The 25,484-nt window shown below is 46.1% G+C and overlaps 1 protein-coding gene across 1 annotated transcript in view; it reads left to right on the top strand.

Moving 5' to 3' along the window:
• The window catches only part of LOC138505085 (sperm-specific sodium:proton exchanger-like), a 3,031,181-nt gene that overhangs the window by 1,325,646 nt on the left and 1,680,051 nt on the right, over positions 1–25,484 (top strand). The gene's annotated exons all lie outside the window — the stretch shown is intronic.

The raw sequence follows: 25,484 nt of genomic DNA, 5'->3' as shown, positions 1-25,484 counted from the left end.
GCAGATTTAGGCAGACAACGCAGCATTTAGCATTTCCCATTTGGGTCTCTCGGGCTCCCCACGGGGAGCCCGAGAGCCCCAAATGGGAAATCAGCTGCAGGTAGAAACACTACGCGGCATGTAAACATAACCGCGTGTGTTTCTGCCTGCTGTGGCTTTCACTTTGGGTCTCCGGTGCTCCCCTGCCAGGACAGCCACCCTGCTGTGTGATTGACAGCCAGGCTGTATGAATGGGGGAAATCTGCATAAAAAGCAGGTCTCTGGGACTGGAAAGGCAGAGTCGCCACTGGAACGAAAGAACCAACAAGGAGCTGATGGAAGAGGACCCCTACCACGACTGAACCGCCCGGTGAAGCCCTGCTGCAGGTCCGAATCTTCAGAATCTGACGACAGAGAAGATCCTCCAGGAAACTTCTTCCCTTGAGCTGGTGGGACCAACCAGTGGTAGGGAGAATTCTCTTATAAGGCTAATTTCCCAAACCTACTGAGTCCCCCAGCAGCTTTGCTGGATTTTTTTTTTCTCCTGCTAAGAGTGAGACTCTTTTACTCCCACTCTTAGGCATGATTTGAGATATGTCTCTGACTATTTGTGTGATTTTGGGCTATGGGGTCTTTTACTCCATAGGGTGTCATCTGTTTTTTGTGTATGTGTTACACAGCACCCTCTGTGCAGTAACACAGGGGTGTCATAGTGACCCCCAAACATAGACTTCATACCCTGGGACTGACTACTGTCTCCCTGGGCATGTAAATTCACCATTGACTTTTCTAGTCTTAAATTATGAACAGAACCAGTACAAACCATCATATTGTGGAAGTACTGGAAAGGGTTAATTATATTGCCCCTGTTTTCAAGGGGGCACTGTCCAGTCCCCCCTTGTCGAGTTTCTGGCTGGTGGCAGTGGTTCCACCGGTATATTCTCTATGGGTTTTTCCCATTGATTTTAAACGCACCACTTTTTTGGTGCAATGTTAAAGATACCGCCGGTTTCTTAATTTAATATTAAATCAACGGTTGGGTCTTTTTGCCAGAACTCTTTTCTAAAATGGCATTTGTGTCCGTCTCTGTAACTCTGACCAAGGTCGAGCCCTTTGTTCCACTTTTTGGCGGGCTTCTCCACAGAAGCCCTCCTAATGGTGCCACTCTGTCTGGGTTCCACAGGATGGATGGGGAGGGGAATTGGCACCCTGGACTGCGTTGCCTTAGCAACTCAAGTCACACTCTGTTCTGATTGGGCCTTTGGTGAGCCGCCCGGCTCACCACTTAGCATGTTTGAGTGACAGCTAGGCTGTTGGGCTGTTGAATGGGGGTTTATCTGTGTAAAAGCAGGGCCTTTGGGATTGGAACTGCAGAAGTCGCCACAGGACCTAGGAATCCGAAGAGGGAAGAAGCTGAGCCATCTGCAACGATGACACCACCGGTGGAGCCCTGCTGCAACAAACTCACCACTTTCCCAACGACAAGAGAAGATCTTCTGCTGGACGAGTCTTCTTCCTCTGAGCTGGTGGGACCAACCAGTTCGCCCTTTCGCCTTCCAAAGACGTCTCTTGGTCGAATCACCCGTGCCAAGCACCCCGGCGGCTGGATAGCCAAGCTTCACCACTTTGACCGCGAATAAAAGGAACGCACCTTTTACTGACGAACTCCGCGGCTGGTTTCATCCATGTGCAGTGCAACGACTCCACGTTTCCTCCTCGACAAGATCCTCTCTTCCCCTGGTCGAAACCGCAAACTGCAACCACTGCCAGGAACAACTGCAACCACTGGAGCTTCCTCTCTATTTAAGGTACTGTGTCCTGCCTGGCCTCCCTTTCTTCCGTTTGCCCAAGGTGACCCTTAAATCCCTGGCTTTCCAACTGGGTTGGCCCCAGATCTTCTAACTTTACCTTCTTGAATCGCCCCAACCTCTACTGAACATTCTGCAAAGACTTTTAGTGCATTTTAAACCGTGTGATCCTCGGGACATTTCGCTTTGCTCCATTTAAAGTGGGCCTGTCCTATGAACTTTGGCTCTACAGTATATACTGCCTTTATTCCCTTGCTGAGAACTCCTAAAAGTGTTGGGATCTGTTTTATTTCTATGCTCTGCCTTTTTCTCTCCCTTTAACTGAACTATTGGAGTGCCATCAGGTTGCGCGCTCACACCTGTTTTAACAAATCATGGTTATCAGACTTGTCTGATAGTTATCAAGGGAGGTGTGTATACTTCACCCGACTGTGTTTTAACTTGCTTTTGATTTAGAGTGCTAGTATATTGCCTAAAGTGTGTTTTAAATAAATAATTATATACTTTTTATGCAAAGCTCTGGTCAGTGTTTGTTTGCTCTACTCTGTTTTTAGCCCTATTTTGTATACTCTATATACTGCCCTACTCTTCTTGAGGGAAGTCTGACTGCTCAGCCACAGCTACCAGGTAAATCTGGGTGGTACAGACTGCTACCAATTGGGTTTACTGCTTACTCCTGTGGTCTTAATCTTTTTGCAGTGTTCCCCAAGGGAACTGCACAGGATTCTGCCTAACAACCAGTTCGCCCAAACTGCAAGCCGGGACCTCTCCTGTGGTCGAATTCGCTGTACAGAGCTACAGTGGGCCGGATAGCCTGGAAGGTCGGACCCTGCTTGGGTTTTAAGGAGCGCACCTTTTATTCGTTGCTTTGCTCTGCAGCTGGTTTCTTCCCTGGGTAATGCAGGTCCCTCCAGTCTTCCTACTTCTTGTCATTCCGACAGTCGCTTCAGGAACCGTGAGCCTGCAGGAACTACCTGGAACGTCCGCCTCAGCTACAGCTCCCTCTCCGTTTTAAGGTACTGTGCAAATCCGGTTGTTCATTTCGTTCAGCCGCAGTGAAAGTGTTTGAAATCTTTCGCCAAACCGAGAGCTTGTCCTTCTCTTCTCTTTGAACTAACTTTTATGCCAACCAACCTCGTCCGGAATCTGTGGCACAAACTTTACTGCAAACTACCCTGAACTGTATTATCTTGAGCAAAATACTTTAGACCCATTGACTTTGGCCCTAAGCCTTTTCTATCTGATTTTATCATTGTAGTTCCTATTACTCACCTGCCCCGAGTACTTACCTGGTGGTGTGGTTCAATTGCTATTACTTTTGTTTTTCCCTCCATTTTAAATTGATGGAGTGCAATTTTGCTCCCACTTCATGTTGTGAGCTTAACTTGTCTGGAATTTAAGGGAAGTTGTGTGGTGTATTAAGAGTGCGATTTTTAACTTGCTATAATAGTGTAATGTTATACAACTGAAGAGTGAAATGAATGTATATTCTTTTACTTGAAAACCTTGAGTCCGTGTTTGTCTGAATCATAGTAATTGCTGTCCTTTGTGTAACTATCTGATACTGCTCACTTACTCTTGAGATAAGTTTGGCTGCTCAGCCATCGCTACCACTTTAACTGTGTAGTACAGGCTTGTACCAAAGGTGAATTTGTACTGTCACTTGATTGTGTGTGGGTTTCCCAAAGGGTACTGCATATAATTCTGCCTAACAAGAAGAGAAGCCCTTTGACGCGAGCCTTAGCTCGGAAGGGCAAGCTCCCGCCTCCCGGTTAAGCAGATTGGCTAATGAGAAGGAGGCCAGTCAATGGGAGAGGGAGCAGGTCAATGAGGAGGAGGCCAGTCAATGGTAGCGGGAGCAGGTCAGGCACCACAACAAGTGGCACTCAAGAATTGAGGGTGTCCATATTAGAACGGCGCATCAGAATTGAACAAAGTGACCTGAAAATGCACACACGTGTCTGCATCCACGTGGGTAGGAGGCGGCTCACTTATCCGCAGGGTGAAATAGAGCAGCTTTGAAATGATAAAATGCACAAGCACACGGCAAAGGTGGAGCAAAGCTCCCAGAACTGAGATGGGGCTTACCCAGCCAGGTGACCACAGATGTTAGGCCACGATTGCACAGTAAGCTACCAGCACTGTTGTTACCGGACCGGCATACTCAGAGTTCTGCGAGCGGGTGCCTTTCTGCCTGCCAGGTCTGACCTGGCAGGCAAAACGGCACCCGCTCGCAGACCTTGAAGGGTGCAACGGCTCTGTTGCACACAGTGGTGGTGCATCCGTCGTCCTCATTCCCATTGAGTCCAATGGGACTCGAATGGGAATGGGGAGTAATGTTTCCCGGCTCCCGGCAATGGGGAATTTGCCGGGACCGCCAGGGCTGTAAGGCCCCGGTAAGTCCCCAATGCCGGGCGCCGGAAAAAAAATTACTTTGGCAGCAGCTGTGCCATTTTTACCAGCACGGCTACCGCCGGGGTCATAATGAGGTCCATTGATTTTAGTTACACAGTATACCTGTAATAAAACATTGAGGTAAATTCTGGACAAGTTTATGACACAATGGGCCTCATTACAAGTTTGGCGGTAGCCTTGCCGATAAAACCGGCAGGCTGCCGCCAAACCTGTGAAGTTCTCCGGCCCCTGGCAATGGGGAAATACAGGGACATTCCAACTCTGGCGGATCCTGTATTTCCAAAAAAGTAGGGACGAATAACTTCCGTTCCTGGATGAGCTCACTCTGAAAACCCCTTTAAGGGTTTAACTCAATACTTTATCCAATTAGTTCAGTTTTGTATATTTAATGCTGTTTAAGATCATGAATTCGCAATTCCTTTTTTGATTTTCCAAATTTCATATTTATTCTTGACTCATCAGTGTCATATAGTATCAGCCAATGCATTTCGGACCTACGTCCATCGTCAGGGCTATTAACACTATTAGCACTTTTATATGTTCATCAATGCTGGTCCCAACATCCTAACATTATTCATCGTTCCCAATTAGTTGTCATTGGTTGAAATTCAGAGGAAAATACATTTAACAAGAAGAAATAGAAATTGCACATACCGAATAATCGTTGCGGTTCACAATGAGGATGGAATTGAAAGGAGAGAGAAAAAATATTCATTGTAATGCCTTGTATTAACAATTGATCACTCTTTAAAATATATTAGTGTATCACACTACCTGATCACCTTTTATCACCCATACAGATAGATCGACTGGACTCAGCGAGTCCAGTCGATCTATCCAAAACAAGGAAAATTACGTTGGAACGAACACAGGTCATGCATTCGAAACAAAAATATAAATTCTGCTGTGGCAAGACATTGGAACTCAATGAAGCACAACATCAGTCAGATGAGGGTACAAGTTTTAGAGGTTATAAAACAAAACAATGCACACAAAGACCTGGGAAAAAGATTGAACCAACGAGAGTCGTTTTGGATATATCGACTGGACTCGCTGAGGCCAGGGAGTATAAATGAGGAGATCAACTTTGTGTTTCCTATAGACTTCAGTTGATAAATACTCCAGATGAAAGATAATACTTCAGAACAAAAAACCACTTTAAAATATTTTTTCAAATAAATGCCAGTGAGATCGACTGCCTAACCAGGGACTTCTACAGATCAACAACTGTAACTGAGCTTTGGACACAGAAAATAAGTTACCAAGGGAGGATCCACGTCCAGTCCCGGAGGGATTCAACCCCCTATGGGACGTAGGCAGTTATTCAACTGCCTAGCAGTGGACTCCTGCGGACAAATATTTGAAATAAGGTGGTGCACACAAATATATATGATGACTAGAATATGTATTTGCATAGACACATGTTTTGGACACAGAAAAGAAGTTACCAAGGGAGGTTCCATGTTCTGTCCCGCAGGGATTCAACCCCCTGTCGGACGTAAGGCAGTGTCCCAACTGCCAACCAGTGGACTCCTACGAAAAAATATGTAAAATGAGGTGGGGCACTTATGCATAGAGATAATGTGATGACCAAGATGTGTATCTGTATAGATAACAAATGGGAGAGAGTTAAGGAGAGAGACATAATTCTGCTGCAGGATTATCTTGAGATGAAAATCAAACAGAGTGTGTGAAAGTTAAAGGTTTTACATCATATAGGAAATCAATCTGTCTATGTGTATAAAGATTAAGATGGGAGGCGATTTTAATTATAAATTACACACACTTTGATGGACACAAACACTTTTTTGAGGTCCGCAGCGCATGCACGGGACACATGAAGTGATTGCCACTAAAAATGCACACACTGCTTGTATATGAATATGAACACTACATTAGGAATCCTTGCGCATGCGCGAGACCCGTAATTGCATCGTTTCTCATACACGCACGCGCCGAATGAAAAAGATGCAACTCTGTTTTTGGTTTAAACATTTATAAACATTTATAAGATCCTCCTTTGTAAATACCAAAAGCATGTATAAAGAAAATATTGGTAAGTACAAACGAGTATAATCCGCTAGGGGGACTACCCTGATTGATCCACCGCGTAGCTGCAGGGTGACACAAAATACGAAGTAATGTGCATGCATCTTAAGACTAGCGTTTTATGAACGCTACCAGCGTCGGCGGCAGCTCCTTTTGGGCAGCCGACACAGTTCTACGGAACGAAGAACACGGAATGTAAGGTGAGCGGGGGAGATGTTGATAGAATTCTAACGATAGGAGCTTCATTGAGCTGAGCTCCAATGACCAGTGAACCAGGAGTAGAAGGGTTTCTAAACAAAACTCTTTGATTAACAGGGCAAGTGTGCTGCTCCAGATGAAATGAGACAGAGTACAAACTCTGTATGGGTGATAAAAGGCGATCAGGTAGTATGATACACTAGTATATTGTAAAGTGTGATCAATTGTTAATACAAGGCATTACAATGAATATTTTTTCTCTCTCCTTTCAATTCCATTCTCATTGTGAACTGCAACAATTATTCGGTATGTGCAATTTCTATTCTTGTTAAATGTATTTTCCTCTGAATTTCAACCAATGACAACTAATCGGGAACAATGAATAATGGTAGGATGTTGGGACCAGCATTGATGAACATATAATAGTGGTAATAGTGTTAATAGCCCTGACGATGGACGTAGGTCCGAAATGCATTGGCTTATACTATATGACACTGATGAGTCAGGAATAAATATGAAATTTGGAAAATCAAAAAAGGAATTGCGAATTCATGATCTTAAACAGCATTAAATATACAAAAGTGAACTAATTGGATATAGTATTGAGTTAAACCCTTAAAGGGGTTTTCAGAGTGAGCTCATCCAGGAACGGAAGTTATCCGTTCCTACTTTTTTGGATGTTGCTATTACCTTGTTCCCAGGCATAAGGGTGAGCTCCCATAAAAATGCAAGAATTGCAGAAACAAGTGAATGAGTGAACTATATAAAGACTAAGCGGTGCCCACCCTACCCCCGGATCCTGTATTTCCCCATTGCAGGGGCCAGAAACATTTACTCCCCATTCCCAGTTGAGCCCCATAGGGCTCAATGGGAATGCGGAGGCTGGATGCACAGGCACCATTCAGAATGGTGCCGGTGCATCCGACATGCTCTACTCGCGGGTGCCGGGCCGCCCGCCAGGTCTGACCTCCGACCACTCAGAATTGGCTTTATGTAGTTCTTTCTTAAATGAATACATCCAACACAAATGAACAAAAAATGTATGGTCGTCTCAATTGCAGCCCTACACAGGGGGCACACACTATCCAAGTATGACTTAAAGCCTAAAGACCACCTGTGCTAAAGATGGTCCGAACCAGTCCTTAGGCTGGCAGCATCCAGCGCAAGTATTTTGCTACTACCTGACTTCATATTCAGTATAAGGGAAGTCGTTATAGCTATCAGGGTTGGCCATAAAACAGTCCCATCCAGATCCTTGAGGACAGTCTTGACTTTTACAACCCATTTTACACTTTTTCCTCCCTCCAGTGTGAGAAAGTGCAGTAATGCTGCCCGGTAAGATTCTAGGCCATAAAAATGCTGATCTTGCACGAATCGAATGGGCCGCTGGGATAATATTGAGTTCTAAATAGACCAATGCTGTGGGGGTACTGAGGGGTAGCATTAAAAGCTTCTTTAGAAACATGCTCATATGTATTGATTTTGGAGATATCACAGTGGCCCCAAAGCTCTGGACCACATGTGGCAGCAGAAAGAGCCTGTTTCAGGATGAGTTGTTGTGCTGGGAAAATAGCCCCGCTGCCATGTTTCACATGGAACGATAATATGGCCCTGTCGACCTTTTCCAAAACAATAGCAGATTTGTTTATTTGTTCAGACCATCCAACGTTTTCTTGAAATCTCATCCCCAAATAATCATAATACTTGACCTGCTCAAGTTCTTGCCCACTTGCTTCCCTGCTTATTCAACGTGGTTTCGCCTAGGGTGGTTTAAACACCATGGGCTTGGATTTGTCGATATTTAGCTTAAGGTGGAGCTCCTTGCACTTGTTAAAAAAAGTAGAGAGGGCTTATTTTAGGTCTTGAGGGGTTGTAGTTTAGTTTCGTTTATTATTTGTATGGCCCGCCATACCCTGGAGTATCAGGGCGCAAACAGACAAGGATATGCTCAACCTAGTTACATATACATAGAAATCATATGAAGGTACAGAGATGCGCTGAGCTTGGTTACAGATATGCTCGGCTAATTGCAAATACAAGGAAACGGCAGGACGTGTAGACATAGACATCAGCAATATTACAGTAAGCAGATATGAACAGGGAGAGATCAAGGACAGGGGAGTAAGGAGCATGCTCCTGCATGGTCCTGTTCACGTAATATATAGTTATATACAGTTTTGTACAATGTGACAAGTGGAATAGTTAGCTGTCATTGGCTCTCAGCCACCTAGTGAGGTTTTGTCTAAATTTTGCGAAAGGCTGAGGTTCTCTGATGTCATGGGGGAGGGAGTTCCATAACTGCGCAGCCTTGACCGGGAAGCTATTTCCTCCTATAGTGGCAAGTTTGAAACGTGGAACTTGGAGGCAGTTTGCGTTGGCTATTCTGGTAGGTCTGGAAGAAGTCCTTTTGCGTAATCTATCCATGAGGTAAGGTGGAGCTTTGTTATTGATACATTTGTGGGTGTGGGAAGCGATTTTTAGATGAATTTTGTCTATGGTGGAGAGCCTTTTGTATTCTCTTCTTGTAGAGGATATATGCTCCTTTCTATTAATCTTGAGTGCTGCTCTCAAGGCATTGTTCTGGAGCACTTGTATTTTGTGGATGGTCTGTTTATTTGCTCCAATGTAAAGTCCATTACAATAGTCTAATTTGGATAGTATCAAGGCTCTGGCAAGTGTAATGCAACTATCTGTGGAGAGGAATTGTTTGCTCGCTCTGATAAGTTTGCATGTGTATGCTGTGGCAGAAGCTAGAGAGTTAACTTGTTTGGTAAAGTTCATGGTGGCGTCTAGGTAAAATCCTAAGGTTTTTACTTCGTGAGCTACTTTTATATTGTTCCCATCGATAATGAAGTTGTCGTGATCAGGGCTGAGTTTGGATATATAGGTAGTGGTGCCCAGGATGATAAGCTCAGTTTTATCATTGTTCAGGCATAAGCCGTGTTTGAATTAACAAGGGGGGGTCCTGGGAGTCCCTTTGCCAGACATTAGTCCTGGTTACGAGAGACTTACCCAGAGTCTTGTTCAGAGGAGAATTGCCTAGCATTTCGGTGCTGGACTGCCCCAGGGCAGGACAAAGACTGATATGTTTGGGATATTTCTTCTCTGTGAAAGATAGTGAGCTAAAGACTCTGGGTAAGTCTCTCGTAACCAGGACTAATGTCTGGCAGAGAGACTCCCAGGACCCCCCTTGTCAATAAGCCGTGTGTGGCCATCCATGCCTGAACGATGCTATAGATCCTGTTCACTAGGGCCAGGTCCTCGGCGTAGTCTCCTGAGAGCCGGAGGAGGATCTGGGTATCGTCTGCGTAGTTGGTGTAGGCGATACCCAGATGATCCATCTCATCAAAGAGAGGCTTCGTGAAGACATTGTAGAGTGTGGGTGACACACAAGACCCTTCTGGCACTCCGCATGTTATGGGAATTCGATCTGCTGAGGCTGATGGAACGAAGACTCTCATGGTCCGATTACTCAGGAATGACTTGATCCAAATTATGGCCTCTTTTGAGAAGTGGGCTGCTGAGTCGAGGTGACTACAGAGGACTGTGTGGTCCACTAAGTCGAATGCCGCTGATAGGTCTAGGAGGAGAAGTAGGGCCGCTTTGCCATTGTCTATTTGGGCCTTAAGGTCTATTAATGCTGTCTCGGTCCCATGTTGCGGGCGGAATCCTGATTGACGGGTTCCAAGTAGGTGGTTAGACTCTAGGAAGTTTTGAATTTGCAGGTAAGCTACTTTATCTAAAATTTTTTGAAGAAAGGGCACAGTCGTGATGGGCCTGAAGTTAGTCAGAATGGCAGGGTCAAGGGTTTGCTTCTTTAGTAGTGGCAGTACCCAGGACTCTTTTAGGTTGATCGGTACTGAACCTGAGGTAAAGGAGGAGTTGATTAGTTTGGTTATAAATGGCGATAGTTCTCTCGCAGCATCCTTGATGAGTTGTGCTGGGCATTGGTCGCCTTTGCAGTTGGACGGTTTAAGTCCCAGGATGACTTTTTCTACCTTTATAATCGATACCTTAGAAAAGCAGAATCGGGCTCCCAACTTGGGCTGTGGCGGTGGCGCTGAGCTCTGAGGGATGTGCGGTGTTAGCGATGCCTTCTTGATGGCAATTTTGGTTTGTAGATTTGCTACTTTGTTTGTTAAAGCAAGTTGTATGCTAGAGCACCATTTTTTATCCTTGGTACAGTTTTCTTGGGGTACAACGGGTGTTTCTAATTCTTTCAGAATGCTGAACAGTTCTTTGACACTAGATTTTGAGTTGGATATTCTAGTATTGTAGGTTTCTTGTTTGGCTAATAGTATTTCTTTCTTGTATTGGGAGGAGGCTTTGGAGAGGTTGAGTTTATTTTTGACTGATGGGGAAAGTCTCCAAATAGTTTCAAGTTTTCTTTTGGCCAGCCTGAGATTTTTTAGATGGGGCGTGAACCAAGAATTGAGGTGTTTTTTTGGTTTGCTATTTCTTAGTTTGAGCGGGGCTATGTGATCCAGGGCTGAGGTCTTGGCTGCATTATAATGTTCAACTAACAGATTAGGGTCCATGCTGTCAGGTAGTGAGTTCAATTTAGGTATTATAACGGGCATATGCTGTCATTAGTTTTTTATTTCTCGTTGGCAGAGGTGGGGTGGGTGAGGACGGGGCAGTGGCCCGGTTGGTTGTCACTGTGAATAATAGCAGGTGGTGGTCAGTCCAGATCTGCGGTACAGAATCCGTAATATTTACTTCGCAATTATGTTCTGCTATCCAATCAAGGATGTAACCTTTGTTGTGGGTGGGTAATTCAACTTTTTGGGAGAATCCCAGCTCTTTCAAGGTCAGAGCAATCGCTGTCGATTGGGTGTCCTTATTGTCATTATAGCCTAGATTAAAGTCTACTAGCACTATTGTTTGGGATGTATTTTTTAGGTTATTGGACAGGGATGTCGAGATGTCCTCAGCGAAGGTTCCGATAGGACCTGGTGGTCTGTAGATGAGGATTATGTTTAGGGTTTGGGAGTTGGCGATGGCTATTTTGACCGTGAGGCATTCACAGGATTGCATATTGGTAGTAGTGATGATCCTCATGTCCAGGCTAGTTTTAGCTATGATTGCTAGACCTCCACCTCGGGAGGTAAGTCTGTCCGCGCGTAGGATTCTATAGTTGTCTGGGACTGCTAGTGATAAGGCTGGGCCAGCCGCATCATGTAGCCAGGATTCTGAGATGGCCAAAAAGTCTAGGGTGTCTGTGGCAATGATATCTGAGATCTCTGTGGCGTGTGCGACTAGCGACCTGGCGTTTATGAGTGCACCTTTGAGATATGGTTTGTGGTCTGCTAAGTTAGGGCAGGTGGTGTTATGACTACCTTTGGTTGTCTGTTTGGAGTTGTTTATTCTGGGTCTGTTGTGCCTTGGCTGTTTCCTGGTGGGATCTGCAATACCCTTCAAAGGTAACTGTATTTTATTTTGGAATTTTAGTAGTTCAGCTTTCTTGGCTGGTAGCTCATGCAGTTTGGACAGGCGAGCACGTAGTGTTAGGTTTCTGTCTGTAGTGTTGCATGGCCTTTGTAGAGTGGTGCTATCTGGATAGTGGGTCATTTTAAGTCCAGTATTGGGTTGTTGTGTGTTGAGCATGATAGGGCAGGTGCGATGGGTGGGATAGGACGTGGTGCGAAGACTCAGAGTGTTAACTTTGGTGCTTATTTTAAGTGGTTGTATTCCTAATGTGATGAGGAGGGCGATATACAATGGTAGCCAGGGTGACCTGTAGGCAAGACCCAGGGAGTACATGCTAAGTGGCTGAGTAATAGTCAGTTAGGTGTAGTTTCAATGGCAATTGAGGTGGCTAAGACTAGGCAGGCTAGATGCAACTATCAGGCTAGGTACAATTTCAGTAGCAATTTGAAGTGGTCAAGAACAGGCAGGCTGGATGCAGCTGTCATGCTAGGTACAGTGCCAAGGCACAAGGGCACAATGCAAGTCAAGTGTGGTCTATTAGCGGCCATAGGGCACAGTACAGAGCAAGTGTGGTCTATTAGCGACCATGGGGCACAATGCAGATCAAATGTGGTCTATTAGCGACCGTAGGGCACAATGCAAGTCAAATGTGGTCTATTAGCGACCATGGGGCACAATGCAGATCAAATGTGGTCTATTAGCGACCATAGGGCACAATGCAAGTCAAATGTGGTCTATTAGCGACCACAGGGCACAATGCAAGTCAAATGCGGTCTATTAGCGACCATAAGGCACAATGCAAGTCAAATGTGGTCTATTAGCGACCATAGGGCACAATGCAAGTCAAATGTGGTCTATTAGCGACCATAGGGCACAATGCAAGTCAAATGTGGTCTATTAGCGACCATTGTATAGGTGTGAACCCAGTAGTAGTGTGTCAGAGAGCGGGTCTGTAGTGCACGAGCCGGCAAGTTGAGGTACATGTACTGTTTCTACATGTGGCAGTGGTAAACAGGCTGGATGCCGTATGCTAGAGAGGGCCCATATGGGTGCCCAAGCACTCTAGGAAAGAGAAAAAAACAGGCAAGTGGCTGGAAACTGAAGTGTAACTAGGGGAGGCATATGGCCTACCTTGCGTCTGGCAAGGCTCGTAGCCAATGATTCTGAAACCTGCTATTCCTGCAATGGATGGTGGGATCTCCTACTACTCCGACCTTCGGTTGAGATGTTGGCATAGAGAGCATACTGCAAGTATGTGCATGGGCAGAGTAGCGCGCTCCAGCGTGCGAACAGGGGGCAAACAGGGGCCTTATGAGGGCCTCAGCTGGGCTGCCGGCGTATCCGCCTGCCGGCGGATGTGTTCAAGATTTAAAAGCGCTAGTTTCCTAGCAACGAGGCAGCAGCCTCGTTTTGGTGCCGCGCTGCGCCCGGCATCAAGGGGTCAGGCAAGGCAGGTCAGGCACGCCGTATTTGTAGAAATAAGGATGGCGTCATCTGCTTAGAACAGAGCTGGGTATTTCTCTTGGCCCATTTTTGGACAATCTTGACAGTCTCTAAGCAATCCTTTGATCATTTCTTGAACATATAGATTAAATAAGAGAGGGGCCAAGACACATCCTTGCCTGACCGCTATCTCTATATCAAAGCGGCAGGTTAGTTTGCCTCCCAGCCCGAATTGTACGCTAGCCACGCTATTAATGTAGAGCTATCGGATTATATGAATTATGTTTTGGGGTGCCTTGTGCATTGTGAGAATTTTCCACTGCGTTTTTCACACAGAATCGAACGCTGCACTTAAATCTAAAAAACTATGTATGAAGGCATTTTTTTTAAACAGTATATTTCTGAATCAATAAAAAAAAAAACATGGGTCAATTGTGCCTCGATTTTCTCTAAAACCTGCCTGCAGGTCATGAATTCTATGTTCCCTATCGGCCCAGTCTTGAAGGTGTTTCAAAATGACTTTACCAAATAATTTCCCAATATTGTCCAAAAGAGAAATTGGGCAGTAGTCACTCAGTCTCTACGGCCTTTCTTATATATAGGTAGAATCACAGCTCTCTGCCATGATGGAGTAATGACACCATTATTTAGTATTGAATTGAATACTTTAGTTAAAACCGGTGCCCAGATCGCCACGCCCTCCTTTAACACATCGATCGGGATTAGGTGAGGACCAGCAACTTTTCCAATCTTCAGAGAATTCAAAGCTATTAGCACCTCCTCGACAGACACCGACAATGGTTCTGTTTCAGCTGTATAAAAATGGGCTGGCAGGATGGAGTGTGGGGTAGAGTCCTGATACAATTTTGAGAAATGTAACCACCCTTCATCCTTACTGACACAAAATTGTAACCCTTGGCCACCACTCGGGGCTCTGTCAGATACCAATTTCCAGAACAGTACATGGTCTCTTGATGTAAGGGCATTAAAAAAATCTGACCATTTCCCCTGGACAAACTCCTTCGTGGTTGCAAGCAAACTCTTATACTCTGCATGAAGTATCCAGAGTTTTAACCTATCTATTCCCTGCATGGATTTTGAGCATCCAATGATTCTGGATTTAGCACTGGGGCAGTCTCAGTCATACCAACTAGGACTAAATAAAGTAGATTTTTAAATATTCTTCGCAGGGACAGAAACAAATGGAATAGTTAAGTGACCAATTTCTCATATTCGCTAAGGTTCGTTGGTGTCCATATTGCAGATAACTTGAAAATGTTCCAGAACTGCAGAATAAAGCTTAACTTTCAGATCTGGTTTTAAAAGGTTTGACGATTTTACCGATTTCCGGGCATTACCACAGACCTCCACTATTTGCGAGTTTGGTCTCATTCTGGGGTCACCTAATTGAGAATCACTGCCAACAAAACTCATAGGGCCTCATTACGAGTTTGGCGGTAGCCATGGAGCTGTTAGCTCCATGACTGCCGCCAAACCGGGCTCCATTACCAGGGTCCCAGAATGAGGAATTAACGGGCCATTCTGAGTTCGGAGTGCCCGGTAATTCCTCCCTCAGGGAACCCGGGCCCAGACCTTCCCCATTCCCATCTGAGCCCCCATAGGTCTCAATGGGAATGGGAGAGCGAGCTAACAACGGGCCGATTACGACCGGCCCGTTGTTAGCTCCCTCTTCCTCTCGCGGGACCCGGTAACGATGCCCGGTTTTACCAGGCTTCTTTACCGGGGCCTGCGAGGGGACCTCGCAATTTCACGGAACGGGTTTAACGGGTCCGCCTCCATTAGCGGAGCCTGTTAACCCGTTCCGCGACCTTGTAATGAGGCCCATAGTAAGTGGAAGGTGGTCACTTTCCATCCTATCCTTTACTAACTCGACAGCTTGCTCTGAGTTGGGTCCTGAGATGAGAATATAATCGATTAGGGAGCTTCCATTATGACCCCTAAATGTCATCTGTGCCGGTTGGTCTGCCAGGAACTGTCCATTGCATGCTCTTAAGTTTAAATTAAAGATCATGCAGGCCATGTCAATAGCCACAGGGTGTGTTCTAGGAGGACAACTAGCCTTCAAATGCGGGATGTCCCAGGCCTGGTCCTGATAATCCCAGGGCTCCGATATCTCTTTTAGGGGTTCCAACTGGAGTTTAAAATCCCCTGCCACAATAGTGAGGCAGTTAGGTGGCAAGCTGTTTGGGCTCGTGGAGATGTGCTCCATAAGGGAAGTTATGGTGGCTATGCCTCGGGCGCTGATGGTCTGTTATAGATACTGTATAGTCGCACCGCTTCGTTCCCACCCAGCTAAATGACCAGTGCTTCGAGATCTGGGGAGCCGGCAAAGCTCTCCTCAATCTTCCAAGAAAAAGAAATGTCAACCCATATCAGAAGACCACCACTGGGTTGCCCCCTGGGTCCCTTAACTGCTGGAATAGCAAATGTCTTTAACCCCTGTAATAACAGTGGATCGACTGCCCATGCCTCTTGCCCCATTATTATGTAGAAGCTACGCACATAGCTACGCACATACTAACACCAATCGTGGGAATTTAGCAATCTGTTCACTCCCGTGATATTCCATGACAATATCTAATCTGATGGCTCCCTTGCATCTCTCAATGCTACCTTCTGGGCCATTCAGTCAATCTACATCGTCTGTAACCACTGGAATCGTGGCCCCACTATTGTAGGAAGGACCCCTCAAAGTTGCCAAATTCTGCTATACTGTTGGTATTTGCCGCTTGTTATTAGTCTGGATGGCATTGGGCGCTGAAGTTCCAAAAAAGGAATTGGTGGACCTGAGTTGGATCCTGACCACGTCAGTGGGGTACGTCCTGCGATCAATACTAAAAAGACCTTCAACCAGCATCCATGAGGAGAAAAAACCTGTATGTAATCAGAGTTGGTGCCGGGAGAAGAGCCCATGTGTAATATCATCCCCAATGATAGACAACCCTTAGTATAACGAAATCAACAAATTCACTTGTTCTTCAGGGATTCTGTATCTTCAGAAGAGTGGGGACTGAGTTTAGGCACACCAGTCATAATCACTGATGTTCTACATTCACCCACCTTAGAATTGCCATTTTCTCTAGTTTGATTGTGGTTGATAGAAGTGCAGCCGCCAAGGAGAAGAACATTGGGGCATGTTAGAGGGGGAATCCAAGCACCGGTGCAGTGTGCCCTCTGGGTATCGGCCCCCTCTGTTAGTGTAAAGGCTCACTCCCCGATTTACCACTACAAACTCATACAATATAACACATCCCAGTAGGGAATGAGACCAGGAGAACAGGTTGCAAGATTAATAAGATCTTTCTAGAATGGCAAATAGTGAGTGCTCCGCATAAAGTGTGATGGAACAACCCATCACATTTGTGGCGCTTTCTATCGCGAAGGCCGCTGCTGCGAGAGCTTGTTCGCACGCGAAGTGGCTCTGCATTACTGAATCTAGTGTGCTGCTTTAATAGGCCAAGGGCTTGTGACTTAGCAATGTTTTCTGTGTCAACACTCCTGTCATCAATATTCCGTTGCAGTGTGAAAAGAGGTAGAACTCCCAGTCATAATCAGGGTTTGCTAAAACTGGTGCGTGTTTTATGAGGTCTTTTAATTTAAAATATTGTGTCATCATTTCCTGTGTCCATTTTATTGGGGCGCTGTTCTTATGTGCTTGTTTTAATCCTTGTGATAACGGGCGTGTGTATGCCGCATAGTCCAGAATCCATGCACGGCAATAATTACATATGCCAAGAAATGTCTGCATGTCCTTCACTGTCTTGGGGATTATTGTGTGACGTATTGCTGCTGCTCTGTCAGGTATAATTCTTTTACCATCCTTTGAAATCAACTGTCCTAAGTATAACACTTCTGCTAGGCAGTATGGAAGTTTACCCTTATGTACCTTGTATCCTTTTCTAGCTTGTAAATTTAGCAATGTAATGGAATCAGCTCTGCGCTGTTCTTCACTCTTACTGCAGATGAGATCATCCGCATATTGTATTATTGTGCTCTCTACATCCACATTACCAAGGTCTTCATGCAAAATCCTATTGAAGATGATGGGACTCTCACAGTACCCTTGTGGTAATCTACAATGTTCACATCTGTTTCCCCCCAATGTGAATGCTGTGAGATACCGACAACTGGAGTCGAGTGGCACTGAGAAAAAGGCGTTTTTCAAATCTGCAACGGTGAAGCATGTGGCCTCCTTTGGGGTACTACACAAAATGGATGTTGGGTTAGGCACTAGAGGAAATTCCTTTTGTATGATGTCATTGAGTAGGCTGAGGTCCTGTATCATCCTCCAAGCCCCGCCCCTTGCTTTCTTGATTGGGTAAATTGCTGTGTTACACTGCGAATTGGATGGCACTATTATACCTTGTTGTAATAATGCATTTATAGTTTTTTATTCCTTCCTCTGCTTCCTCTGCTTCCCTTGATAATGGGTACTGCTTTCCTCTAGGTGGAATTGCACCTGGTTTCAGTTTTATTTTTATTGGTATGACCTCCTCCAAAAACCCTACATCGTGTGGGCGTGTTGTCCATAGTTCTGGCAGTACTTTTTCCATTCCTCATCCGTCAAATCACACAAGGCTATATTTTGATCTATACACAGTACTGTTCTCCATTCGCATCCATGTGTGTCCAGTCCTATCACTGCAATACGTTTGCTTGAGACTTGTACACCTTCCAAATTAATGGACATAATTGTGCCTGGCATAACATCTGAGTTCACAATTGGGTGGAACACAAAATCAGATGGCACTCTCCATTCTTTTCGTGTTATCTTGGGTACCACTCTAGCAAGTACCTGTATTCCGTAGATGAACATGTCAATATCTATGGGCCCTCCTCTCACTGCTATTTCGTTTGTCATAGTACTTATCATTAGCATAGCTCTTACTGGGCATACCCCTATAGTAGAGCACACTATCCCTTGTTCTGTGAAGGTGATGGTCATATTCAATTTGCTCAGAAGTTCCCGTCCTAGCAAATTTATTGGTGAGTCTTCATGATGTAGTAGAGGTGCTAGCACTGTCTTTCCTCCACCGTTATATCCAAATCTTTTGTGTAAGGAACTTTCAAAATAGTCCCAGAAAACCCCTGCGTTTCCAATTTCTTTTCCCGATAGCGGGAACCGGCCTTCCATGAGGCACGATTTTTCAGCTCCCCAATCCACCATAAAGATGAACTGCTTGTTTCCTATCTCCACACCCACCAGTGGTTCCTCTTCCGCATGCAGGGTAGTTGATAGGACAGGACACACAAGTGCTTTCTGTGGGCTGTCCTAATTTGGGTATGTCTCTGTTACGAGTCCGTCGGTAACCTGACGGTTTTTCCGGCTCGGTTACCGCCGGACCCGAATTACCATTCCGCCTCCGTGATTCCTGGAATTACCGGGCATTACAACCCTGGTGACCCGGGAATTCCAGAGGCGGAATTTGGTAAATACCCATTCCCATTGAGTCCAATAGGAAGGTCGCAGCAATCAATTCAGCGCTACCCAGTGAAAGTCCAATAGGACTCAATGGGAATGGGGACCATGGAAACACCGGCACCATCTTGTGATGGTGCCGGTGTTTCCATGTCCTCCTGCAGGTGGGTGGTGTTAGACCCGCCAGGTCAGACCTGGCGGAATGACACCTCCGCCTGCAGGACTCAAGATCAGGCGATCCGGAAACAACGGTGGCGGCAGCTTTACCGCCACTGTTATTTCTGGACTGCCTGACTCGTAATGAGGCCCATTGTCACCACTACAGCTACACTGCGGAAAGGTGCCGGCGCGCCATTTGCAGTTGTTCCAAATATATTAGTTTGTGCATTTCCCATCGTATGCTGACGCGCTATTTGTGGTTGCATACCTTGCTGCTGAGGTTGCTGTCTAGGTGGCATTTGTTGTGCTCTCTGCGGGTACTCATTATAGCACTGTTCGTGTTGCCCACTCCCACCCATTGTTAACCCATAGGGACTTCCTGGATGTGGGGGACCAAATTGTTGCTCGCTTCCCATAAGAGGTGGCCCTTGATAATATCTCATCGGTCGCATCTGGCATTCTCGGGAAAAATGTCCCCACCTCCCACAATTCCAGCAGGACCCTTGGGGTCATCCCCTCATCCTTTGTCCGCTAAATCCTCTATTTCCCCCCCCCCAAATCCTCCTCTCTACCCCCCATACCCACCTCGTCCTCTTACTGGTCTGCCCTGCCATTGGGGTCCTTTGTATTGCTCCTCTTCCATCCATTGTTCTTGTCTGTTTGCAGACCAAGATGCTGCCATCCTCGCTGGTGTATTTCCTGACCCCTCCTCGCCTTCCCCCTGCCTTTCACTGGGTAGCGCTGAATTGATTGCTGCGACCTTCAGTAATTTACTCTCAACCAACTTTGCTTCATCTGCCAACCTTCTCTGTGCTATCTCCTTTTCTCTCTCTTTGATCCTCCTACAATGGTGTACTATTATGCTCTGAATCTCCGGCCACCCTTTGGCTTCTATCCCAGCTATTTTATCCAAGGCCTTCTGTACCTCCTTTGGGAGCTCAAGCTTAATTATAAAGTAAAACAGGGCGGTGGATTGGTCCCACGCCGTGCCCGTTTCTGATCTCCACATGTCCTGCACTCGGAGGATGAATTGCGCAGCCTCTTCCTCCTCTCCCATAGTCCATTGCATTACTAGATGCAAGTCTGGCGTGTCTGGGAAGATTCTCCACAATGCATCCAATACTTGCGCCCTCACATTGTGAATGACGATCCGTCATGGCAGTCACTATTTATTGTTACTCCCCGGAAACAGGCCTTCACCGACACTCCATTTGCTTAATCTCCAACTGCAGATACTAACAAACTTTTCACATCCACTATAGCCAGAGGCACTCCTGCCGTGTTCTTTTCGAATGCATGTGTCCACTTCCCCGCCCCACCCGAGTGGAGGGAACAGTTTCAACAAGTTATTTTTGTCCATCTGTGCCCATGGTATGTATTGGGGCCTCCCCGCTCCCTTATGTAGCAGAGGCATCTGTAGGTTGGCCTTATCTCCTTTTTTACTTACCGTTCCCTTCTTTGCTTTGCTTAATGACATGTTTCCTACCCTTTTCCTCTGTCTCCTTTGCCATCTGGGGCGCCCTTCCCCATCCTCTGGGTCCTGCCGCCATGGAGGCAAAAATTCTGCCGCTGCTACCCCTTCTTCATACTCCTCTAGATCACTCCATACTTCATCTATCTCCCTATCCGAATCTCCCTCTCCTTGCCCTTCTCCTGCCTAGTCATCTGCGGGTCCTGCTCGCACTATTCTTATTGGTTTGTCATTCAAATGGAAGAACTCCTCTCCTGATTGCCACTCATGTTCTGGCCCCTTAGGCATATTCCCCTGTGGCGGCAGGGAGGGTGTAGACCCCCCTGCTACGCTGGGTGGAGGCGTCAAATCGCTGGCTACGCTGGGTGGTACTACTTCTTCCCCGGGCAACATCTGTCCCCTATCACACAGTGCTCTTAGTCGTGTTATTTCCATTTGTGTACTAGCAAGTTGTCTTTCTAAATCCCCAGAAAGCCGCGCTATATCTACCGGAGGGGCACTAGTGGGCCTGTATAGTCCTCTTGGGTCATAAGATGGCAGGGCCGTGGCAGCTAGGGTGGTCGGGGCACTTGGCGCAGGCACATACCTGGGATCACTGTATCCTGCGGCGGGCCTCGTTAATAATGGGTAAAGCCTAGTGAGGTCATTTTCTCCACTCTGCGGTTACTTCCTCGTCTACCGTCGGGCAGTAGGCCCTTCCGAGGACACTACTTTATTTACGTCACTGCGCTGGGATGTCTCTTCAAACATCCTCCATAAATCTAGTATTTCACATCTGTTTTGCAGCTGCTTACCTCGGTACTTTGCTAACAAATAGGTTGTTACAAGATATAACACTCTTTTCTCAAAGGAACCTCCTTCTGGCCAGATTTGGGACGAGCCCTCTGCTTTTATCTCTGTAAGCCATTGTTCATGATATTTCTGTATTTTTTCACTGTACATGGGGAGGTGTTGACATATATGCGCTAACGGTGACTTCTTGTCCCAATTTTCTGTGTTTTTCACTCCTATACTTGATGTATTACATAATGCAACAAAAAAAAACCTTTCCGGTACTCTTTTGAATACCTTTTGACCCGCACCACGTTAAATGTTGATAACCTTTTTTACTTACACCTTTTTTCAGGAACCACAAAACACACTTTTCATCAATACTTATTCCATGGACGACATGGGTACACACATGCTTTATCAACAGACCAACACTATTGACTTAAACAAAATTGAACATGTAACATGTACTACCCTCTGGTGTTAATCGCCCCTTTGTTTTGTTCTAGTTTCTTATTTCTTATTCTTATTTTCTCATTCAGTCCCCACCTCTGCGCCCCCTTAGGCTACCCCCTTGAAGAATTTTGTTCACACGGAAAAAGAATATTCTAAATGACTACTCCGAGCCTACTAAATATATGAGACTTCTACGTGTTTTTCTTCATCTCCACTTATATCCTGCACTCGTCGAGACAATGCTACGCGGCGCCGCCTTCTACCCCCCTTCGGAGCTGGGATCCCGTATTTCTTATCTCTTCGTCCACAATAACCTAATGGCCATATAAAGGATAGATAAGAAAAGCCTGATAGTCTCACTCACACAGTTCCTAATGCCCAAATTTCAATTTCCCCTATTCTCCCGTCCTTATCATTACACCAACTATTTCACAATTTTCCCCTTTGCTTTAAGCATCTCGCAACCAGTACTCACGTGTCTGGGGTGGTCCAAGAGCCTCCGTTCACGGTCTGTCCACAATTGGTGCCGCACACCAACCAAGCCGTGACCCACCTCGGCGCGCAGTTGGGCATTTGCAAAGATGACGGGGACCATTGGAACCTTTCTTTTTGTGCGCACACTGGTCGACCGCGGAGGCGAAGGTTTTGCTGGGGGCGTCCCGGATCTCGCCGCACGGCACGGGGCCTCTCTCGGTACACCCTTCTCGATCACGTTGCGGGGGTCACCAAATGTAAAGGCTTACTCCCGACTTACCACTACAAACTCATAAAATATAACACATCCCAGTAGGGAATGAGACTAGGAGAACAGGTTGCAAGATTAATAAGTCTTTATATAAAGTTGGCATCCAAAGAACTCTGCTGCCTCGAGAGCACTCTGGCAAACAGCACACGTACATGGAATTATAAAGCCAAACAGCATCATCGATTATGTCATTAACATAGGGTACTTCATTAGTACAGGATTGGTTGGGGATCGATGTTACATATATTCTTGTAGGCGCTGCTTCTTCCGGATAGGCTGCCCAGCTGGCGGGAGGGTAAGCATCACAAGGTCCAGCTGCCCATGTCCCAGAGGGGTGAGGGTTAGGTCACGACGAGATAGAGTTGACACTAACTCTGCTAGCATGAGAAACTACCACTAGACATATAATAAATGACAATTAGTAATACACCGTTGAGTAAATCTTTGCAAACCTATAAATTGCATTCACGTGATTACATCGTCTTTGATTGAGACTTTTTATGAGATGCATGGCTTAGGTGTCTTGTCCTCCGTGGTAACCTAGGTGAACTGGGTAGGTCTTAGCACATCAAGGCAAATGGGGAGTGTAATGGCATACGTTAGTTTTAGGACACAATATACTGTGACGGAGGTCTGGATGTAGTGGGGGCACTCTAGGGTGGGCCACACAGCAGGGTCACACGTCTGGTACATGTTAAGGGGGCACAGGGTTACATTGGCAGTAATTTTCCAACAGTGGGGGGAAGAGGGTAGGAGCAGGTTTGTGGAGATGGATGAGCTACAAGTCATGGTTCGAGCTGGTTCACACACAGGACAGTGATCACAGAGGAAGAGTGAGATGATACAGTTTACTATTTGTTTCAATTATCCTCGGCGCATCCGTGAGAAAGGAATTTGAGAAGCTTTCAGGCAGTGAAAAAAAGGTGGGACCATGACTGCGCTGTATGCGGCGCTGCAGAGGGGAGTGAAGCCTTTTCGTAGTATCGGAGTGCGGCCTAGTCCAAAGATGGAGTCGAGGGCACACAAAATGGAAGCCAAGTGTATCTCGCAATAGCCCCACCTATGCTGATGTTAGCATAAGGGCAATGGAGGCGTCCCCCACTAGTGTGTGAGCAAGTGGCCCCGTTTCACGTAGAATGTACAAGGGGGGCCCAAACGGCCCATCACTCCCACACATTAGCCTACGGAGAGGGGGAATTGAGTTACACTGCAGTGTTAAACCCTTGTCTCCGCACCTTCTATATTCCCAGGTGGACTAGGCAGAAGCAAGCTCGTGGCAGGAGAGACATTGGCCACACATGCATTCACTACGCCAGAACCAGAGCTGATAATGGGATCTGCTGCATATTGGTCCAACACACTTGGTTTCAAAGATTCATCTTTTTCCCAGATTTTCTTGATTTCTCCCAACAACTCCCTCCCCCACATATATATGCTGCGAGCAATGGATTCCTGCAGACCAACAAGAATTTCATCTGCTTTCAAAGTGGACTGGCTTCCCTGATTACTCTCTTTACATATATTAAAATCATTGCTATTGAACCCAGTTGTCAAGAAACAAGTCTGTGATCCTACATCGGTGTAGGATTTAACTGTACAGATTGCTGCCTGCCCTGCATTTTAGAAGCACCAGGTTGACCCCCACCCAAGTTCTTACAGTCCATTAGCGGAGGCCTGACTGCATTCTTCTTTTTTTCCAGGTCACTGTCTTCCATTGGCGTTCAGCCCAGACAAGGGGGTGGGGCACTGCTGGGCCCATAGTAGTGAGGGCATCAAAACGATTACTTATGTGGAGTGCGGGAGTCATAGGGAAATGCTAAGTATAAAGAATAGGGGGCTGCAATACCTTCTCACAGGAGCCACTTACTGGCAGTTGTGACTATGGGGGTGAAGGAGGGAGTTGTGGTGCAATATTTGTGTTACAATTGAGAAGTAAATGGGATGGGTCTGACATGGAGGTTAGTATAACTTTGGGATTAATGTCCTCAGTCTGTGGATGAAGTTCAATAATGGTAGGGCCACATGGGCCTTTTTCCGACATATCTCTTGGGATGCCACTAGAAGTGTCAAATATAACATTTCTACCTCCAGTCTGTGTGGGTTTACGGGCAGTTTCAAATGAACGCAATGTATCTTCTTTGATAATGTGTAGGCCTAGAACATTACAAGGTTCAGTGGACTTACAAATAGCTTCTTCATTGATGTAAAAGGAAATCAAATCCACACAGTCCCTCTGTGCCACATAGTTAGCGCCTGGGGCCTTGCAAATCATCATAGGAACCTTCTTAGTATCACTTATTTGTTTGCCTTGGGCTGGATCCTTGTGCCCTTGTATAGGCCCTTGATTAACTTTTTGTAGCATTAAAAGAGTCTGCCTGTGAAACACATGGTTCAAAGGGTTTATGGGTCCCGATTGGGCCGTGACATCCGTTTATTCCATCTATGTCGGAAAGTAAACCCTGAATCTCTGTTATCAAAATGTTAACTTCTTTGGCTTAAATAGCCTTGCGATCTTGGGCTGGCTGGTCCCAGGAGGAACAGCGCCCTCTGCTTTTATTTTAACCATTATTTGGTTATGAGGTACGTCAAACTATATTTATATTTCAGCAGGGGCCAACAACCCGGCCAACCACACAAGCTCTGTTACTCTGGATCCCACGCTACGATCTTCCAGACTTTGCCGCCCCACCCCGGTGGGCCCCCCTCCCATGCGCTGATTGTAAGGTCAAAAATAAAAAGATGTGTCGGATAGGAATTAAAGGATAATCCACGGTAAGTAAAACAGCCTCTGAACTGAGTGGAGGATCACCACTGCAATGAGTGGAATAATAACAGGCCCACTTACTGCAATATCCTTGATGGCTTAAGCAGTGCTTTGGTATAATATTGGTTAGTCCATGCTCCCAACAGCCTTCAGATAGCAGTAGACAGCGCCCTTAACCAGCGGGCTTACGCCGCAAGGGTCGAGCACCTCAGCTTTTGTGCAGCTCGCTTTCTTCTGTTCCAGCGGGGGTGCGGAGCAACCCACAGAACACTTCTCTGGGCTGGGGCAGCAAACAGCAGTAGACCGCGCCCTTGACCAGTGGGCTTACTATTACTAATACCTAGCACTGACTAAAT

Source organism: Ambystoma mexicanum, chromosome 11 (assembly GCF_040938575.1).
Source record: "Ambystoma mexicanum isolate Mex_15411 chromosome 11, UKY_AmexF1_1, whole genome shotgun sequence".
NCBI lineage: Eukaryota > Metazoa > Chordata > Amphibia > Caudata > Ambystomatidae > Ambystoma > Ambystoma mexicanum.
The sequence above is the reverse complement of the archived record's forward strand: the minus strand, read 5'-3'. Positions and strand labels throughout refer to the sequence as shown.